Source organism: Lissotriton vulgaris, chromosome 2_1 (genome assembly GCF_964263255.1).
Source record: "Lissotriton vulgaris chromosome 2_1, aLisVul1.2, whole genome shotgun sequence".
NCBI lineage: Eukaryota > Metazoa > Chordata > Amphibia > Caudata > Salamandridae > Lissotriton > Lissotriton vulgaris.
The window spans coordinates 150,289,130-150,311,206 of NC_141687.1; the positions used below are offsets into that span (position 1 = coordinate 150,289,130).

Genomic DNA, 22,077 nt, shown 5'->3' on the forward strand with positions numbered 1-22,077 from the left:
GCCTGTTCCCATGATGCACTGGGCCAGGGACAGACTGATTTGCATATAGCCAGGTTCTGAGCTGGGATGGTGCAGTGAGATAAATGACGGTAATAGATCAAGCCCTGATCTTTGGACTGGGTAAGAGTGGTCTGCTTAATTCAGACACTCTGTTCATCACCACCCCCTTTTCTTAATCGTTTTTGGTCACTATAGGTGTGGCAGGGTATACTCAGACATGAGTCCCTTTCTCACTGCACCATCAGGATTCAAGCAAGCCGGGCCGAAGACGGCTGAAATGCCAGAAACCGGTCCCCGGTAGCTTGTCTCCTTTCTGGTGAAGAATTGGCTTGGTAGTTTAGTCTGCCCTGTTCCCATGATGCACTGGGCCAGGGACAGACTGATTTGCATATAGCCAGGTTCTGAGCTGGGATGGTGCAGTGAGATAAATAACGGTGATGGATCAAGCCCTGATCTTTGGACTGGGTAAGAGTGGTCTGCTTAATTCAGACACTCTGTTCATCACCACCCCCTTTTCTTAATCGTTTTTGGCCACTATAGGTGTGGCAGGGTATACTCAGACATGAGTCCCTTTCTCACTGCACCATCAGGATTCAAGCAAGCCGGGCCGAAGACGGCTGAAATGCCAGAAACCGGTCCCCGGTAGCTTGTCTCCTTTCTGGTGAAGATTTGGCTTGGTAGTTTAGTCTGCCCTGTTCCCATGATGCACTGGGCCAGGGACAGACTGATTTGCATATAGACAGGTTCTGAGCTGGGATGGTGCAGTGAGATAAATAACGGTGATGGATCAAGCCCTGATCTTTGGACTGGGTAAGAGTGGTCTGCTTAATTCAGACACTCTGTTCATCACCACCCCCTTTTCTTAATCGTTTTTGGCCACTGTAGGTGTGGCAGGGTATACTCAGACATGAGTCCCTTTCTCACTGCACCATCAGGATTCAAGCAAGCCGGGCCGAAGACGGCTGAAATGCCAGAAACCGGTCCCCGGTAGCTTGTCTCCTTTCTGGTGAAGAATTGGCTTGGTAGTTTAGTCTGCCCTGTTCCCATGATGCACTGGGCCAGGGACAGACTGATTTGCATATAGCCAGGTTCTGAGCTGGGATGGTGCAGTGAGATAAATAACGGTGATGGATCAAGCCCTGATCTTTGGACTGGGTAAGAGTGGTCTGCTTAATTCAGACACTCTGTTCATCCCCACCCCCTTTTCTTAAGTGTTACAAGACCAGGCAGGATTCGCACCCAACAGATCAACCACTCACAACCTCCGCACTATTTTTGTGCTATATCACCACTTAGACCCTTACACCCCAGCAGCAGCGGCATTACTAGATGTGGCGAAAGCCTTTGATTCCGTTGAGTGGGTGTACATGCAAACAGTCCTAAGGAGGATGGGCTTAACTGAGTGCTTTCTAAAATAGATAGAACTATTGTATACAGACCCCAGTGCCAGAGTTAGGATAAACTGTCACACGTCAGTCGGACGCCATAAGTATAAGTCGCGGCACGAGACAGGGATACCCGCTTTCCGCTATCCTATTTACGCTGATAGTAGAACCACTGGCATGTAAAATACGTCAGCTGCACCCAGAAGCAGCACTACAATTTCACCTCCCCCCACTCAGCATCTCTCTTTATGCTGATGACATAGTGCTCTTTACTCAACACCCGGACACATACTTAAACGCACTTATTAGGGAATATATCCGATTTGAGCACCTCTCTGGCGTACGAATTAACTGGCAGTTTTATTCAGAAAGAGGACTCATCACTAAGCACACACAACACACAAATGAAGCAGGTCCGCTCACATGCGTTTACAGGCAGCGATGAAGGACTTATATGAGTCCTTCCTGGATGAACCGCCTACTTTATTATCTCTACAAGCACTGTTGACTGCACCTAGTCTCCGGAAACTGATCACCCGGTTGTACAACACATCACAAGCAGAACAAAAAGGTTCAGTAGATAAATCACTCAGCAAATGGGAAACGATGCTGGGAGAAACTATAAGTGAACAGGACTGGGACTATAGCTACACCTAACTGTAATTGATAACACCTAACTGTAATATACGGCTAATACATTTTAAATTTCTACACCAATTTTATTATACTCCGTCCCAATTACACAAATATGGCCTCTGACAAACTGAAAAATGTTACAGGTGTGAGGCATTAGGGGCTTACTTCCTACACAAAGCATGGGCCTGCCCACAGATACATAAATATTGGGAGGAAGTGACGGGGCATTAACCACCATGCTGCCCGAGACAATACCCAACGCACCACGAGCGTGCTTTCTGGGAATGTACAAGATAACCCCAGCAAACAGGAGGAAATTCTTGGCAGTACCGCTTCTGCTAGCCAAGCGACGGGTAGCTCTTAGGTGGGGCAGTAAGCTTCCCCCTAGGTTCAAAGACTGGCTCAAGGACATGACATACTGCAAGGACACCCTAGAGATCTATTCGGAAAACAAACCACAAGCATCCAGACCTAGGGATTACTGGGAGCCTCTGCTGCAATACCTCCAAAATGCACAGACGGATGAGTGCACATAAGAACATAAACAAAAATGACAGATGAATATATGGTGATACTGGTGGGTTCTCAATGGGGAGTCGACTGGAGCAACTTAATACTGTGGTATGTATAAAAAAGTATGATGGTAACGCGGACATTGCAATGTTAGAAGGTTTTATTTCTCATCACAGAGTGTTGCTGTGCCTTGCAGAGGCTGTTGAGATTGTGTTACTCCCTGATGCAGTACGATGCAAATATAACAATGTACATGATGAATAATGCTATGTGATGTACGACTATACTATGTAAGTAAATGCTTCTATCTGTTATTAGTTATATTCTCGATGCAGACTAGACTCAATAAACACATTTTTTTTAAACTGTGGTTGAACACCTAAGGGCCTATGAGAAACGGATGATAGTGTACCTGGATGACATTCTCCTCAAGGCCCAATGCCCACACATGCTATCAGTGCATCTGGGAAAAACTGGGGAGCTTCTCCAGTCCCTGGGTTTATTATCAATGACAAGAAATCCGCCCTTTTCCCTTCCCGAACCCTTACCTTCCTGGGTTTCGTGATCAACTCGGTGGCTACAAGCGTCAGTCTTCCATCCAGGAAAATGGGCAAGATAAGACACTTAGTAAGCAGAACCCTGTTCAAACCGTCCCCCTCCCTCCAGCAGATAGTCAGAGTAGCTAGCCTCCTGTCATACTTCACTACGGTCATTGTTCCTGAACACCTACACTTCAGGGCCCTACAGTGTTTAAAGTCAAGGGTGAATTGTGGTGGTTGCGAACATATGCGAAGGCCTGGAATGAGAGCACAATCTACGGATTTCAACCCAATCTCGTGATCAAATCATGTACCAGTGGCACTGGTTGAGGTGCAGGTTGTGGTGAGTTAACCACCAGATGCGGCTGGTCTGCCGCAGAACAGTCCCTGCACATCAATTACCTCGAACTGATGGCGGGTTCCTTCATTGAGAGGTGTTGGAACAAGGACCGCATGCATTGTTGTGTTCTCCTAAAAATGGACAATGTAGAGGCAGTCTGTAACATCAATCATCTGGGGTTCACGAGGACCAGAGCCCTCTCAGATCTGGCCAAGAGGTATTGGGATGATTGCCTCGATTATCTTGTTTCGGTGGTGGCGGAACACATTACGGGCATGGCCAACCAGGTCGCAGATTGGCAATCAGGACACCTCAAGGATACGAGCCTGTGGCAACTGCTCCCGTCCATGTTCCAAGCCCTCTTGGACCGCTGGGGTCTATTCACGATAGATCTATTTGCCTACCCTGTCAACTACCCTGGTACTTTCGTTGGAGACTGGATCCCTGCCCGGTGGCAACCAATGCCTTCTTTAAGGACTGGTCGCTGAAGAAAGGCAATGTTTCCCCGCCCCCTTTGCCCTGACAGTGAGTTTCACTGCACAAACTTGCAGACCGGTGGTGGATCTGGTGGCAGTGGCCCCGATGTGGAAGACGTAAGTTTGGTTTCCAGTTCTGATGGAGCTTTCTTAGGATTTTCCAATCCGTCTACCCCTTTGTCCGCATCTTCTCTGGGAATCCCCACCATCTAACGATGAAGAGAACCCTCCAACTCCTGGCATAGAGGATTACAGTTCTCGATGGCAAGTCCCAGTACTTTTTAAAAGCACTGTGGACCTGGTTTCTTGAGCCTAGGCGGATGGTCCAGTCAAAGGCTACCGATTGGCTTGGTCTCGAGAGTTGGGTTGGTGCCAGCAAAGGGACCTGGATCCCAATGATACAGACATTGCCAATATCTTGAATTTTCTGGCTTGATTAGTAGTATGACGGGATGGCCTATAGATCATCAACACTTTTACCTCAGCGATTTCCGCAAGCCAGCCTTCCAGTGGGGGAAAAGCCCCTGGTCTGGAATTGCTCGCCTCTTCCTCCGGAGCCGAGGTATTCGTTGTTTGGGACGTCGAGACACTCCTGACCCTCGTCCTTCCCAGGCCTAGTAACATATACCTTTTTTGAAAGCAGATGTTGGCAAAGCTGGCCACTCTTTTATGCCTAGTCTCCTAAAGACGGGTCTCAGATGTCTGAGCTTTAGATATTATGGGGAGGACGTTTACCCCAGATGGGGTCACTTTCCATGTTTCTAGACGGATGAAGGGTAACTCATGTCTGATTTCAAACCTGGCTTTTGCACGTTCTAGAAAACGATATATGGTTCATTGTATCAAGACTAATTAGACCTTAAATGAGGAGCTATGCCACCATGTAGAGCGGCAACTGCTCACTGTCCTTGGAACAATATATAAGGCGGTCGCTTCCCCGACCATTGCACAATGGGTTTGACGGACCAGGCAAGAAGGCTGGCATTGACACAAAAGTGTTCGGGGCACATTCTACCGGAGGAGCTATGGCGTCTAAGGCCTTCGCACTTGGAGCTCGCTGGAAGGATATTTTAAATGCAGCGGACTGGTCCTCAGATTTAACCTTCAAAAGGTTCTATTTCAAGCTAGTCCCCTCAATTGCAGCTCTAGTAGTGGATAAGCTTTAAACTAGCATAATCCTCGCCTCCGTTCCTGACATAGAATGAAAAATGGCCTAGCTTATGTAACGAAAAGTTTCAATTCTACTAAAGACAACGAGGAGAGGATTAGCCCACACAGTGCTCTTACATTGTTGCCCACCAGAGGATAAAAGTACTATGTTTTGTATTATGTTGACAAATTGTCTGAAGTACATGTTCTAGCTGGGGGGGTGGGGGGGGTCTGTCTCTTCCAATGCATTGTATTAGTACCAATTGTATTATTTTGGCCCCCTTTGAGGTAACAATTGACAGAAAGTTGATCCGTTGGTTCCTGCAGTATCGAAATCTTCCAAACAGGATTAAGGTTTTCCACATCTGGTTTTTGTTGCATGAAGAAAGAGGGAGAGAGCGAAGACAGAAGCTGTTGAAGAGATATCCTGGTTCCTGACTGGCTGATGGACTTTTCTTCCTTTCCCTAGGGGTTGTGGGAAATGAAGTCTTTTGTTAATCTTGACATGGCTACTGTTAAAATAAATGAGGAAAGAATAGCATAATCCTTGCCTTTGTGTCCTTAATAAAAATGTAACTTCCTGTTACATAAGCTAGGAAACAGGATGAGTTAAATAACTCAACCTTTGTTAAATTTGGCTAGTTAAATCTGACAAATGTAAATAGGTGAAAAGCATACACTATTTACTGTATCATGCAGATTTTGGTATGTTAAACACCAAAATTAGAATGTTATTTGCCAATAACTCGTAATAGGTATTATTTATCACACCCAATTAATAATGCACCTTGTGGTATGGTTATTTGTAATCATGCGCTAAATGAGGCAGTAAAACCGCATCCAGTAAAAAACGCACCTGGCAATTTCAGTATTTTTGGGGTATTTTATAACAGCAGGAATGAGAATGTAGCACACCAGCATTACTTTACTGCACTTTCACAGCCTGACAAAAGCATTATTCATACAGGAAACATGCCATTAGTTCAGGCTAGAGTGCCAAACCTTATGCTCATCACAGATACATCGCTCTGGATATGGCATACAGTTGAGTGACAATGGCTGAAGGACCTAGTTATATTGGCGTCTGTTGCAGTTGCCATGGGTGCGGTGAAACTAAGAATTTCCATGGAGCGGAGTACAACTCAGGAAATAATTACAGCCAGCACCATTAATCAGACAATAATTACACAGCTAGACGAGGTCCACAGCCTGGCATTCAGCCAACACTTCTGCCTCACGATGCTAAACAGAGAAAAAAGGAAGTGGGAATATTCTGCATCTAAGTAAATTTATTTGCAATTGTCCGATTAACAAATTTCAAAGGCATGCAACTTTAACACTCAAAACAAAAATTGATTTACAGAATGAAACTGGCAACAAATGCAGAGGGCTATTTAAACCCTGTATAATTCCTCTTGGTGCTTCCTTTTTCTGCAACTGGGCCATACCATGCCGCCATACTAATATTGGGTGGCAAATCACAACCATAATTAAACATATACAACAGAGAAACAACGACTGAAGCCAAGCATAGTCATTTGAAGACTTTTGCTTCTTCATATACCATTATCACTTTCCACATTGTTGGGGGGCGTGGCCTAGCCGCCTAAGATGGCAGACAGATCTCTCTGAAGCTCCCGCAGCCAGCCCACTTCAAAGGCCTACCACGGGAATTCCCATGAAGTAACAGCAGTTTCACGGACGGATATCGCCATCGGAACCCCCAGAGCGGGATCGGCGGCGGTCACAGCCGCAAACGGCGGCCCAGAACGGGCCCGGGACGCCATGATCGCTGCCCATGGGATCCCCTGCAAAATGGCTGCTGCATGTTGCATCAGCGGCGCTGGTGGGCCCAGCGCACTGACAAGTGCGCGGTGACCGGGCAGCGCTGCTGTGGCACCGAAGTGTGCATGTAGACCGACGGAGGAGGGCCCGGCCATGAAGTGACGGGGAGCTGCTGAGCGAGCACAGCGGGACTGAGAGCTGCGGAGTGCGGTCATCCGTGGAGCGGGAGAAGGCCATCCCCCCGCCGAAGAAGTCCTCAACCTGCCCGACCCTCTCTGAAAGAAGCGCGACCGCCGGAGACGCACAGACTGCCACCCTTAGCGAGGACGTGTCTAGCCACGGGGAACAGCACCAGTGCACAGACTCCACCTGCACCCTAAGAGGCGGCCATTGACCCGAGAGGCAGACGAGGCACTCCCCCGGGTCGGGGACAACGGACCCCAGGCGAGACACCCGACGTGAGCACCAGGTGAGGGGCCGCACTGCAGGGGGAAGTGAGCGGGCGCCGGACGCACTACTAACCCAGAGGCCCAGCATATCTAGGGCGGCCCGCGCGGCCAGGGGCACCTCCTCCCCCCACGGGAGCAGCGCCGTGCATCCACGCTTGTCTGGGCCACCAGGCCATTGTCCACAGGACAATCGCCCCCCCAACATCAGCGCGGGGCCCGGGAACCGCCCAGAGGGGGCCTGGGCAGTGCCTTCCGGTTCCCCCCCCCCCCCCAAGAAACGTACATATTAATACGCTGGGTCACCGCCAAAAGCCACCTGACTGGGAACAACACGCCGAGGGAGGACCAAGGGACCAGGGAATAGTGACCAAGTGCTGGCAGCAATAGATGACCATAGGAAATTGTCATATAAAGTGTCTCAGGGGGAGCAGAAACTCCTCACGCTGCACCCGCAGGTGCAACAACACCACAGCGACATCGCTGACCTCCAAGCAAGACTCAAGACCCTAGAAAGCAAAACAGACGACTTGGAAGGGCGCTCTCGCAGGAGTAACATCCGCGTCATGAACTTACCGGAGGGGGCATAGGGGACCGACCCCATACAGTTCATCACTGACTGGATCAACACCTTCACACCATTCACAGATCTGACCCCCTTCTTCTCTGTGGAAAGAGCGCATAGAGTCCCGGCATGCAAACCGAAGACGGGTCTACCCCCAAGACCTTTCCTGATGAAACTCCTCCACTACCAAGACAGGGATGCGATCCTAAGAGCGGCCAGGACACACGGCAGAATACAAGTGGAGGACAAACAAGTCATGCTCTTCCCTGACTACTCCCGGGCAGTGCAACAAAAGAGGACCACGTTCCAGGCGGTAAAAAGAGCTCTCCGGCTCAAGAACATCCAACATGCCCTCCTATTTCCAGCCAAACTCAAAATAATCCACGACGGCACCACCCACTTCTTCACAGACCCGAGAGCCGCAGACACCTGGGTAGAGCAGCACACGCAGCCCCGCACAACACCGGCGAGCTCACAAAGCAATCCACAGTTGCGGCGGCCGCGTGGCCAGAGGCGCAGGATCACCCTTACGCAACTCAGTACCCATTCCACCCCGCCGGGAAAGGCTCCCCGGACCTCACCCAGATCATGGTGGAACGCAGAAAAGCACTCAAGGCGGTGGCTGCGCTGGACCCACCGGAGGAAGCATCAGATGTTGACAATGGTCCACACTTGTTTAGCTCAGAAGAAGAAACTAGCAACGCTCGGGTCTCCCTCGAAGGGTCGCAAACATCCCCAAGGGTGACACACCAGACCTCGGACTTGCTGATGTAACAATAGATGGGTGTATGGACAACTCACACCAAGACGACCAAATCAGCGACATCCCGCCCCCATAGGCCCAAGGCGGCTCAGGATAAAAGGAATGAGGACAGATCTATGGACAGAACCCGAGGAGCAACCGGATTGACCTCGCACGCCTCCGGCAACTTCCAGCAGCACTCAAGTTACCTATGGAGTCACTTACGAACTCATATTCACTTTGGTGGTGGAGCCGGCTGCGCCAGAGAGGGAACCGGGTCATCGCCTCCCCTACAATAGACAAACAAGCCTACATGTTCTGCAGTTTGGACGTATTGCCCCGTTCAATAGGTCCCCTCTGTTGGGATTGTTTCCCGAAGTTGAACTTTGTTCCCCCCAATCGTTATAATTTTCCTAGTGACAGTACCACTTCCCTTATGGCAATAGCGGTGCGCAGTCTGAGCGGGGACCTTTGGGGCGGTGGGAAACATGGAGACCGGGGGAGGGGGGGGGGTTTGGGGATGGGAGAAGGACACGAGGGGCCCACAAGCTCCGTACAAGACACAGCTATAATATGACACCCACGTCACTACACTCAGATCTTAAAATCATAACATTGAATGTTAGAGGAATGCAGACTGCCGCTAAGCGATATTCCATATATGCATACATAAAATGACAACAGGCGCAAGTGGCCCTCCTACAGGAGACCCACCTGACAAACCTAGAGGTAGGCCATCTCGAACGAAAGTGGCGAGGCATCATCTGTGCCACAAAATACTCGGCCTTCGCGAGAGGGGCACTGGTGTGGATTAGACCTGGAGTGCCCTTCAAGGAACACACCCGTTTAGTGGACAATAGTAGTTGCTATGCCTTCATTAGTGGCCTCCTAGAGGGTCAACCGATCCTACTAGGTAGCATCTATGCCCCAAACACGGATCAAGATCGGCCCGCTACACTGTGAACCCTTGGCTACTGGGAGGGGACTACAATTGTGTGTTGGACCTACTCCTTGACAGATCAACCCCCCCCCCCAGAGCTCCCCAGCACACAAACAAACTGAAGGTTTCCGCAACTGGGTGGGGCGCTGGGCACTGATTGACATTTAGAGGTCGCGGCACCCAACGACCAGATTATACTCATTCCACTCTATCCCGCATGACCTTAGGGTGCGCTTAGACAGATTCCTCTGCTCCCCTACGATACTATCCACAATACATCACACCGACTACCTAGGCCGCACTGTTTCGGATCACGACGCACGTGTGGTAACATTGCGCTGGCGCCCACCCCACCCACCGGTTCCCACGTGGCGACTCCACACAAGAGTGCCTTACTGATCAAGTTTTTTGCCACACACACGGGGGTTCCGCGTCCACTAGGGGTTTAGAATGGGACGCATACAAAGTCACGGCACGAGGACACTGCATCCAACAAATAGTGCGGGTATGGAGAACATTAGAATCGGCTTTAAATGAGGCGGAAAAAGCACTGGCATCAATTTCCTGCGCCTCAGACCAAGGCGGGGTCCCCCCCGAACAAATAGGAGAGGCAAAGCTGACATACGCAGAGACACTCCGGGACCTACGGAAATACAACTTCCGCAAATATGCAACCCGCACACATAGGGAGGGAAACAGGGCGGGCGCTCTTCTAGCATGGATGGCCAAACAAGACACGACTCCGCAACCAGTCAGAGAGCTCACAGATGACACAGGCCAAATGCACTACACTCAAACCGGTATCCTTAATACATTTTGCACCTACTACACAGGAATTTATCACAATCCCACGCTAACGCCGCACGACGCTTTGCAAAAATTCCTAGGTGAGCACAGACTTCCTGTCATATCCCCGGAGGACCGAAGGGATCTAGACAAGAAAATTAAGGCCTCAGAGATCAATCATGCCATAGGTTCTCTTGCTCGTAAGAAGGCTCCGGGGATGGATGGGTTCCCTTTAGAGTATTATAGCATATTCAAACCTCAACTGGTGCCCCGACTCGCTCTCGCACTTGAAGAAGCCCTGGTCATGGGGATTCTACCTGCATGATTTCGGGAATCCACTATGGTTACATTTTTAAAGCCACACAGAGACCCCACACGCCCCTCCTCTTACAGACCCATCACGCTCCTCAACGCGGATTGTAAAATCTTGGGGAAAATACTAGCTGACCGCTACAGCCCACTCATACCCATGTTAATCCATCCGGATCAGTGCGGATTCGTGCCCCGGCGCAACACCTTTCACAATTTACGGAGACTTTTTCACATCCAAGACAGTGTCCGTGACAGGTACCCCAGAGCAGCATGACTGATATTCGACATAGAAAAAGCGTTTGATACGCTACTGTGGACGCATTTGTTTGCGTTCTTCAGACACTACAATATGGTTAGACTCTGTTAGTTTACACGCGGCTATTATACAAGGAGCTCACCGCTAGGGTGAGACTCGGTAAATTGATTTCGGATCCCTTCCCAATAGAACGAGGCACCAGGCAGGGTTGCCCACTCTCTCCTCTTCTATTCACACTGGCAGTCAAACCATTGGCCGCGGGGAGGGTACAGCCTGGGGGATACCAATCGCGGAGACGACGCACTGCGTCTCCCTGTAGCAGACGATCTGCTGATCTACGTCCGTGATGTCACGGAGGATCTTACCCCGACGACATCTTGTGACGTGGCACTACAAAGCCATAAGGGAGCTGACCAACGTCTCTTTAGGCAACCTGCTACAGACTTGGGAGGACGATATAGGCAGGGCATTCCATGATTCGGAATGGAAACGCGCCTTAGAATATACTAAAGAAAAAGTCTCCAGAAATGCGAGATTTAAAAATATACATTTCAACATTCTGCACCGGGCTTACCTCACGCCAGACAAACTTCAACACTACTACCCAGACACTCCATTCCATTGCCCACGATACAATTTGTCTGCAGCGCACTTTAAACACATATTTTGGGATTGCCCCTCCCTCCGGCAATACTGGGCCACGATATATCAGACACTTCGCATGTTGGTCAACCTCCCACAAGTCGAATCCTGGAAAGTTACCACGCTAGGCACCTACCATATGAAAGAGACAGAGAAATTACAGTGGAAATTCGCATCCTTTGCCCTTTTGCTAGCAAAAAGAGCCATTGCAATGCACTGGAGGGCCCCCGCGGGCCCCCCGGCAGCAGCCTGGATAGGAGCAGTAAAGAAATAGGGGGCGGCCGAGGAGGAACTTCTACAGGACGAGGAAGTCAAGGGAATGCGAAAGAACCCCATCTCATTAGAATGGGCACAACTACTCAAACAATTCCAGCATGAAACTACCCCGGAAATTGTCCCGGATCCCTCTCCTCCGCACACTCAAGCCTCCCCACGTCACCCCAGCCCATTGCCTGACACCTGAGTTCCCCGCACGCACAGCGAGACAAACCGACTATAGGCCCCCTTGAGGATAGGCTGCACTGTCCCCGGCGACTCGTATTTCCCCGTATCTCCCCATTTGTACGATGCCCACTGACCCCGACTAAGGTACCACATACTTTCAGTACTGTATAATACACTAGGAAAAGTTTCCCCCCACGACTAGATGTTTCCCTCGTATTGCAAGCCGGCGGTTCCGAGACCGGCGTACATTTCCCTAACTATTTATCACGGGACTGCAAATTGCAACGACACACACAGGGACAATACTCACACACAACTCCACCGGCACACGAGGTCATAGACGCGGGGTCGAGGGCCCTAGTGTAGGGTTGCTAGGCCCCCGTCTAACAGGCTATTGGCCCTGCCATATACGGCGAGCTGGAGAAGATAGTGACTGTGTGGCACTAGTGGACTGCAACATGTACTACTGTTCATTGAAATGTAACCCTCTACTATGTGCGATAATGTGTAATCCATTTTTCATTGTGCCTTACCCCCCCCTTTTCCGGGGAGGCGTGATATGTGAAAATTTAATAAAAAAATGTAAACAAAAAATCACTTTCCACATTGTTGTTTGTATGCAGAACATACTGCCTAGAACCCTTACAGGAGGTGTTAGATGTTTCAGAGCCCAAGGTATTGTGGAACTACTGACCATTTTCAACGTGATACTTGCAAGCCCTTTTTCGCTGTAGCCCAGAAACAGCTCTAGCAGTCTCACCAGTCTCAATCTTTCCAAAAAATTCAAAACACACACACACCTGCCCAAAATGGTGGCCGCCACTTTCTTCTCAGGTTGCACTCAGCCAAACACCCAACACCCAGGCAATCACAACTTTGCTGTTGGCATGTGGATCTGTGAACCTGCCCGGATCCGCGTTTCTAGATATACACCATTTTTTTACTTCAATAACTCCAAAACTACTGAACAGATTTACACCAAATTACAAAAAGCACTCTTTCTGGACCAAGATCTTTCTATCAAATTTAGTGTCATTCTGTTTAGCGGTTCGGTTTTCTGCCTGTTTATTCTTTGGTAGCTTCAAGTTTCATTCACCTTTTGCTTCGTTCCACTGCACACGTGCACATAATCTTTTTAAAAAATAGTCAATTTCAGTTCTAGACCTGGTAGAACAATCTCTGCTCTCATTTCATCTTTCATTTCAGGTTTTATTTTAAATGTATTGTAGTGATGGGTCCTTTTTTACTTATCTTTTTGCAAGGATATGTACACCACCTATAAATGGCGGAATTTTTACTTTTTATCACCGTTAATTTCATATGGCTGCAAAAAAAGAAACATCTTAGGACTGTGGAGGCATGTCTTTTGACTTTGTGAATGCTTCTTTCTGCTACTGCCTTTCCATTTGTAGCCTAAAACATATAAACGTACTCAATAAAGTTAGAATCATTACACTGAACCTTAGGCACAGGTGGTGGTAAATGGCAGGGTGTCCCGGCCAGTCCTCTTTTTAAAAATCGACTAAGCCTGCCTCCCAGGCGAAATTGAATCCAGCGGCAAAGCGAAACAGAGCTTGCTTGTGGGGGGGCGGAACCCGCGCCAACTCTCAAGGACTAGAAGACAGACATGCAGGGCTCGAGTCGGGGCACCACGCGGGTGGACGGCGTCCCCCACCCCCCCCCACCTATTTTACAGGGTGGACGCCGTCCCCCCTGCCAAACAGCTGGACTTCACCTTTTTGGCCTCTCTGGGACGAGATCGGAGCCACCTTTCGTGACGTCACTTCCTGTTGTGACGTCACTTCCGGTGACAGCGCCCCCCCCCCCCCCCCCCTTCTATTTTTTAGGACTTGTGCATGATGACAGAGAAGACAGTATATGAAAGTAGAGGCTGTCCCTAGAAGTGGAAAAGAACATGAGGGAAATTGAAAATGAATATTGAATATGTGTCGTTTCAGCGGCTGTGACAATAGTGTCACCGGCGAACGAGAGTGCAGTCTAACCTAGGCCCCGGGCACAACGATAACTGTGTAACCCTCTAAGGAATTAGGTCAAAAATGTGGTAATTATCAGATTGACCTCCACCTCCCTGGCACTGCGTGGCATATGTATAAGAATGTGGTGCTGTACAATGTGATAAACTACTTTAATCTACTAAACAGAAGTTATAAAAAATGTTTAAGTTAGAAGCCGAACAACAGTTTCATTGCACATTGTAGTAAAAAGAGTAATTTAAGAAATGTTACGTTCTGCATCTTAATTGGTCATCTCAGAATCATTGCTATTAGGACCATTAAGGCTTTGAGGTGTCCATTTTGCCAGCGTTCTTTGCTGAACTTTAATGAGCTGCGGTTTGTGTGGACGTGGACCTTTGTTATTATCCTCGGACCAGTCCTATGTCTGCATGTGTTCTCCCAACTATCAAATGGACTGTTCAATTTCACATTTCCAATGTAGCACACATTGATACACCTCGACAGACCGGCCAACCTAAGAAGACTTTTCAATGTATGAGGGAGAAGGGGTGTGGCTTTGTGGCAGGACGGGCCATGACGGTCTTTGGACCCCCTGCTCTGTCAAAAGAGCCACAGCTATCCTCCACCACACCACACCACTTCCTTTGTCCCCTGGTGCTTTGAATTGAAGCCGAGCTGTGTAGAGCATCCACACCTGTGCTGGAAAGGGGTGCCAGCTGGCATTCTGATTGCACCTAGGCTTTACACCACGTGCCCATGCGATGAGGCATGAACCCGTGTCACACAGCAGATCCGTATGAGCTGGCAGGCCGGCCTTGCTCTAAGACTCAACACATGTTATATGCAACCACAATATTCAATGACACCTGGTTATCTTGTGACCTACCTTTTAGGAAGAGAAGGCCAGATGCAGGTTTGCGATCTTCGTATGAGTGCTACATTTTCATTTTCTAGCTACCTTAGAAGAAGTTTTTCTTCGCGGAGCAAATACCTGCAAAATCAACCAATCTAAGTATGAAAGGTGTTAAAGTAACACGTTAAAAAAAATACATTTATTTATGGTACTTCCGAAGGATGTCATAAGTCGTCTGACATAAATACCACGTCTTAAATACAGTTAACATAAAATGTGCCCCACGGGGTGTAGACTTTCTATTGTCAACTTCAATGAAGCATGTATTTTTTAAAACAATATTTAAGTGAAGATATGTACGTTAGATAACACTTCGACCATGTATTATGCTACTATTCTGCATACCACATTAGGCTGCATAAATCGTAACGCAGTTAGGGCTGTGCTGTAATAAATACACGTCATGTTGTTATTCATTTGCATTTCAAGTCTATTTTTTATGAAGGTTTTCATTTTCAAACTTCTGCTCAGGGTAACCGGGGCACCAGCGTGTCCAGAATCACACAATGTTTTGACCGTAAGCATTCATCTAGATTAGAACTAGTGGTGTGTAAAATTATACTTCTGGTTTAGATATTTTGTGACAGTGACACACTTTGCAACTTCACTAACTTGCGACAGTTGTCACCTTTGAAAAAGCTCTGCAGCAGAAAAATTTGCAAAAAAAAGTGTGCAAGTTTATATTCGCCCTTCTAAAAAAATATATTTGTCCTCAACTTCGCCGAACACATGCACTTCCAGATCCACACTGACCCCAACACTACCCTCAGATGAACCCTTCACTACAGACCTCCGGACCCTGACCACAGTTCAGCGACTCCATCGCCGACTTCATCAGCACCCACTCCTCGCCTCCACGGACTACATCCTCCTAGGGGACTTGAACTTCCACCTCGAGAACAACAACAATGCCAACACCACCACCCTGATCGACTTCCTCGCCAACCTCTGACTCAGACATCTCATGACGACTCCTACCCACGCCGTCCCTTCAACCACACCACCAAACCCCATTGCACCGACCACTGATGCGTCCATTTCACCTTCAGGAAACCCACCACGCACCACCGCACCCAACAGATGCCACGCCGCTGCTGTGGCAAAGTCACTAAAGACCAGCTGACCACCACCATTGCCCAGAGCCCACCCGCCGACGCCACCGACCCGACATTGCTGCTCACAACCTTAGACAGTAGATCGACGACTGCGCCAACACCCTCGCTCCACTCAAGACCCCCTCCAACAGCAGCACCAGCAAGAAAGATACCTGGTTCACCAAAGACCTCCAGTCCTCCAAGCGCACATGCCGAAAACTAGAGAAGAACTGGCTCAGCGAAGAGTCACCAGACAGGTACATAGCCTACAAGAATGCCACACGCAGACACCATCAACTCATCAGAAACGCCAAGAGGACCACTTTCAAGGACAATGCACACAGCAGCATGAACTCTTCAGCATCGCGAAGGAACTCTCCAACCCCAGCTCTAACACCAACGACATTCCCCCATCGCAGGACCTGTGCGACTCTTTGGCTTCCTTCTTCCACCGCAAGATCACCGACATCCACGACACCTTCAACTCCTCGACTCCCCCACCTACCACGGAGTCCCCCACCTCCACGACCACCACCCGTACCACGACCACCACCCGTACCAGCCGTCTGATCTCCTGGTCCAATGTCAGCGACGATGACACCGTCAAGATCATGAACTCCGTCCACTCCGGATCCCCGTCTGATCCATGCCCACACCACGTCTTCAACAAAGCCAGCACAGTCATCGCCCCCCATCTCCGGAGAGCGATCAACATTTTCTTCGAGACAGCAACCTTCCCAGAAAGCTGGAAGCACGCCCAGATCAACGCCTTACTCAAGAAACTCAAGGCGGACCACAAGGACCTCAAGAACTTACGTCCTATCTCCCTGCTCCCGTTCCCGGCGAAAGTCACAGAGAAAATCGTCAACATGCTACTGACCCGCTACCTCGAGGACAACAACATCCTGGACCCATCCCAGTCCGGCTTCTGCAGCAACCACAGCACCGAAACCGCCCTCTACGCCGCCACCGACGACATCAGGACCCTGCTGGACACTGGAGAAACAGCAGCCCTCATCCTCCTGGACCTGCCAACCGCTTTCGACATGGTCTGCCACCATACCCTAAGGACACGCCTCCATGATGCCGGAATCCAAGAGAAGGCACTGGACTGGACCACATCCTTCCTCTCCGGGAGAACCCAGAGCGTCCGCCTCCCACCCTTCCGTTCCAAGGCCACCAAGATCATCTGCAGCGTACCACAAGGCTCCTCACTCAGCCCGACGTTGTTCAATATCTACATGGCACCACTTGCCCACGTCGCCTGACAGCACAGGCTTTCAAATCATCTCCTACCCAGACGACGCCCAACTGATCATCTCCCTCACCAAAGACCCTCTCACCGCCAAAGCCAATCTCCGCTGAGGAATGAAGGCCTTCGCCGAATGGATGAAGGACAGCCGGCTGAAGCTGAATTCTGACAAGACGTAGGTCCTCATCCTCGGCTCCACCCCTCAGCCTGGGACGACTCCTGGTGGCCAACATTGCTGGGAACAGCCCTGACACCCACCGACCAGGCACGCAACCCGGGGGTGATCCGTGCCTGCCATCTTGCAGATGGCAGGCACTGTGCAATCAGGATTAGGGATTGTGTCCACTCCCACACGTAGGGTGAGCACACCAAGGGTGTAGTCACCCTAAGGTCAGTAGCCCAGTGGCTCCTGACCTTAAGACCCCTAAAACGCCCCCTAAATACAGTATATAGGAGGAAGACTTGAACCAAGAAGACAGATTCCCGGAACCTACGAAGAAGAAGGAATGAAAGAAGACGCCGAGCAGAGGAGACTGCAGAGAAGAACTGACTTAGCTCCAGGCCTACCGGCCCGTCTGCAGATCCTGCGCCAAAAGTCACCTTGTCCTGCAGCCAGCGACCTCCAGAACCCTGCAAGGACTGACTGCCGTCAACAAAGCAGCTCTTTTCAAAAGAGACTCCTAAGAGCCTGCTGAGGACAAAGAAACCCGACGCTTGGTACCACCACTGCACCTGTCGCCTGTGGCCAGAGTTCGAATGGCCCACTGGTCCCTCAGCACTCCGAGTCCACAGTGGCTTGACCCCTCCAGGACTAGACTGCAGTCTCTGCACGGAGACCACCTCAACCATAAGTTTCCTGATAAGGTAAAATCCGACCTCAAAAGACACCCTGCATCCAGCCGTCCTGCGCCCTGGAGAAGAGATCTTGAGGTGCACCTATGCCTCCGAGCCCTCCAACTTACCTGCCTAGCTGTTAGTTCCGCCCGGATGTCTTCCTGGACCGAGCCTGCAGCCAAAATCCAAAACTGGCAACTCCCATTGAAAACATCAGGGCTCCCGACACGAAAACAGCACCCTGCACCCAGCCGCCTCTGCATCTCTGTGGGTGCACTGTGAGTGCTAACTCTGAACCCCCTTGGCCCTGAGCCTAACTCCAGGAGTTTTGCTCCCACAATCTTGTGGTCTGCTTATGAGCAGGCGCCAACCGGAGGCCCCTGTTCCCCATTGGATAACGCTGGGCCTGAGCACTTTGTATCCGGCCACCCTAGAGCCGCTGAGGGTGTTCGAAGAGTGCATCCTCGATCCTGGGGGAACCCTGGTTCTAACCCCAGAATACCAACTTCCACAAATAAGTACTTACCTGCAAACCGTTAACTTAATTTCCTTCCATAGAATTGTATTGACTTCTTTTCCTTGAAAATTGTTCGGTGTGGAGTTGGTTTTGTATGAGAACTTGAAAAACTGCAAATATCTAAAAACTGCTTTACTTGCCATTTCTCTAGCAAATGTCCAAGTGTGATATCTAGACATATCACACTGAGTAGACAAAGTAATACATAAAGTAATCTGTAAAGTAATCAAAAGTAATCTAGCAGTAATTTCAAGTGTATTCAAAGTATTTACAAACAAGTAACAAAGTCATTTTCATTCAGCCTGCTTGTATTGTTCAACCTGCCTTGAAAAGTATCATTTACACTTACATGTACCAGGCTTGCTTGGTTCTACAAAATAAATATAACTAAATAATATTTTGAAACAAACAAATTTGTCTGAGTTCAGTCTTTCAGTGTGTGACATAATTTGCTGCCTGAGTGTGTACAACAAATGCTTAACACTACTCTCTGATAAAGCCTTACTGCTCGCCCACACTACCACAAATAGAGAGTAAGGTGCTATCTACTTTTACCTCTGCCTACCTTTGGGTTCCACTAAGCTCTGTGCACTCTATACCTCATTTTGGTATAGTATATACAGAGGCAGCTTCCTAAAAGTATCTTCTGTCCTCTGTTGTGTATTCACACCAGCTATGAGTGAAGCTCCCCAGGAAACACCCCCATGATGAAGACAGCAAGTTGACAGCAGGGGTTTGGGAAGAAAGGTAAGGGAACGGGGAACGGCACAGTGTGTTCAAAGACTGGGAAACCATATGTTTGTTAAATATATTACTAAACATATTCCCATAAGTCATAGATAACAGTTTTTTACTGTTTAAAAACTGTAACTAACTTGATAGTCGCTATGGTAATTTCAAATTTCTCTACATGTAGACATGTTACTAGCAAGGGAGAAACTAATAATGACAGTGTGGGTGAGGGACATGGCCTGTCTGTATTGTAAGCTTAAGAGAGATGTTAACTGATTAGGAGTGTTCTACTGTGCCATATTTTAGACAGCGCTTACTCTGTCTCTATTAGACATTTTGTTTATTTTTAGTGGGCTTGGAGCCCTTCAATTACTTACCATTGGCGGGCTTCAAAACCCCTCTCAATTGCTTGCTTCCTGCTGGTCAGTTCTGTAATCGGCACTACCCTCTTCATGCATGTGACCCTCCCCCAGAGCATAGCCCAAGTACTTATGTTGTTACACTGCTTGCACTTTTGGGATCTATTTTTTTTATTTCTGCTGAGCCACTCTACTAGGTGCATCGTTCCTAACTGGATGTCCTTTGCTTGTTGTTTTAGGCTGTCCAGTTTGACTCTGCCTCTCTCTGAAGAGGCATTTACATTTTGTTCTTCTCTTGTCTCATTTGATATGCATGCAAAGACAGAGGTCAAATGTCAGGCTTTGAATTCCGAGGGAACTTGATATTTACTTTTCTTTCGCTGACTTCAAAGTGAGAGAATTTATATGACAATCCATCCTATCGAGTACCCATGCCAGAGGACAGGCTGTAGGATGTTATTTTTCGTAGCACACAACACAAATTAACTGCTGATATTTCACATCAGAAGGAGAACAGAAGAAATGAAGCACATTTTGTTTGTAATTCTGAAGTGTAGTGGAAACAAATATTTTAAAATTATCATAACAAATCAATTCACTTGGTGATGACATTTACACACATTATCATTTGTGTGCAATAAAACTGTATGTCTGTGTAAATATAACGGCCATTTTCAATTGGAAATGTGTTGTCTGTAACAGCAGTGTGCTATCAGACTATGCATACTCCACATTACGCCACTCCACTTTACACTAATCCTCTCTACAACACTCACTCTACACCACTTCACTCTGCTCCACTCTATGCCATTCCACTGTGTGCCATGCCACTCCATGCCATGCCACTCCAGGGCACTCCACTACAAGACAGTCTATGGCACGGCTCACCACTCCGCTCCACACCCCTCCACTCTTTTCTACCCCACTCCATTACACCCCACCCCACTCAACTCTAATCTGCCCCACTCCACTTCTCTACAATCTACCCCACCCCACTCCAATCTACCATACTCGACTCCACTCCAATGTACCCCATTCCACCCTAATCTACCCCCACTTACACCACTCCAATCTACCTCTCTCAACTCTAATCCAATCTACCCTACTCCACTCTAACCCCATCTCCCCCACTCCACTCTACCCTATTCCAATCCACTCAATCTACCCCACTCAATTATACTGTACTCCAATCCACCCAATCTCCCCGCTCTACTCCACTCCACTCTATCCCAATCTACCACGCTCCATCTACCCTAATCTTCTTTACTCCAATCTATCCCACCTCAATCTAACCCATTACACCCCAATCTACACAACTCAAATCTAGCCAAATCTACTTCAATACAATCTACTTCACTTCAATCTACTCTACTGCACTCTACCCTGCGCTACTCCACTCCACCCACTCCAACCAACTCTACTCAACTCCAATATACCCCAGTCTACTCCACACCACTCTACCCCACTCCACTCTACTCTTATTTACCCCACTCCATTCCAATTAACCCTACACTAATCCACCCAATCTACCCTACTCCAAGAACCCCTCTCAACTTCCATCTCCCGCACTCCACCCTACCCCCACTACAGTCCAATCTACCCTACACTAATCCACCCAATCTACCCCACCCTACTCCAATATACCCCAATCCACCCAACTCCACTGTTTCCCAATCTACCCCAATATACCTCAATCTACTCTACCACAATCTACACTGAACTACTGCACTCCTATCTACGACAATCCCCCCAAATCTACTCCTATCTATCCAAATGCACCCAATTCTACCCAAATCCACTAGAATCTACCCATCATATTCCACTCCAATCTATCCCACTCCACTACATTCCACCCCACCCAACTCCAATCTATCCCACTCCACTCCATTTCAATTTACCCCACTCAATCCACCCCACTCTTCACCACTGTAATCTACCTCGCTATACCCCAATATACCCCACTACAATCTACATTACTGTACCCTACTCCTCTCTAAGCAATCTAAGCCACTCCCCACTCCATGCTACCCCAATCGACCCCACTCCTCTCTACTCTAAACCAACCTACCCCACTCCACGCTACCCCGGTCTACCCCATGCAACTCCAATCCAACCTATCCCACTCTACGCTACTCCAATCTACCCCAGTCTACCCACTCTAGTCTACCACACCCCACACCATGCCATTAACATTTAGCCATGCTGAACAGCAGCCACACCACTGTACAACATGGCTAAAACACATTGCCAAAACCAATAGCTCTCGCATAAGCTAGACCAATTGGCTTTGCTACTGCGTGTTTACTGTTGCAATATGAATCAGGCCATCACATCTATTAGTCTTTGTATGTGGACCCGAAGACATTTTTTTATGTCCACTGTGCACAGGCATGCTGCCTGCCATTGTGCTATGTTATGCTGTTAATGCTGCTATGCATTGGTGC

General features: G+C 48.7%; 1 protein-coding gene across 1 annotated transcript in view; it reads right to left on the bottom strand.

The window, feature by feature from the left end:
• Positions 1 to 22,077, bottom strand: part of GTF2IRD1 (GTF2I repeat domain containing 1) — a 993,687-nt gene that overhangs the window by 794,856 nt on the left and 176,754 nt on the right. Inside the window, exon 2 of the mRNA XM_086954598.1 lies at positions 14,819 to 14,923. The gene's annotated coding sequence lies outside the window, so the exon portion shown is untranslated. The remainder of the gene's footprint in view (positions 1 to 14,818; positions 14,924 to 22,077) is intronic.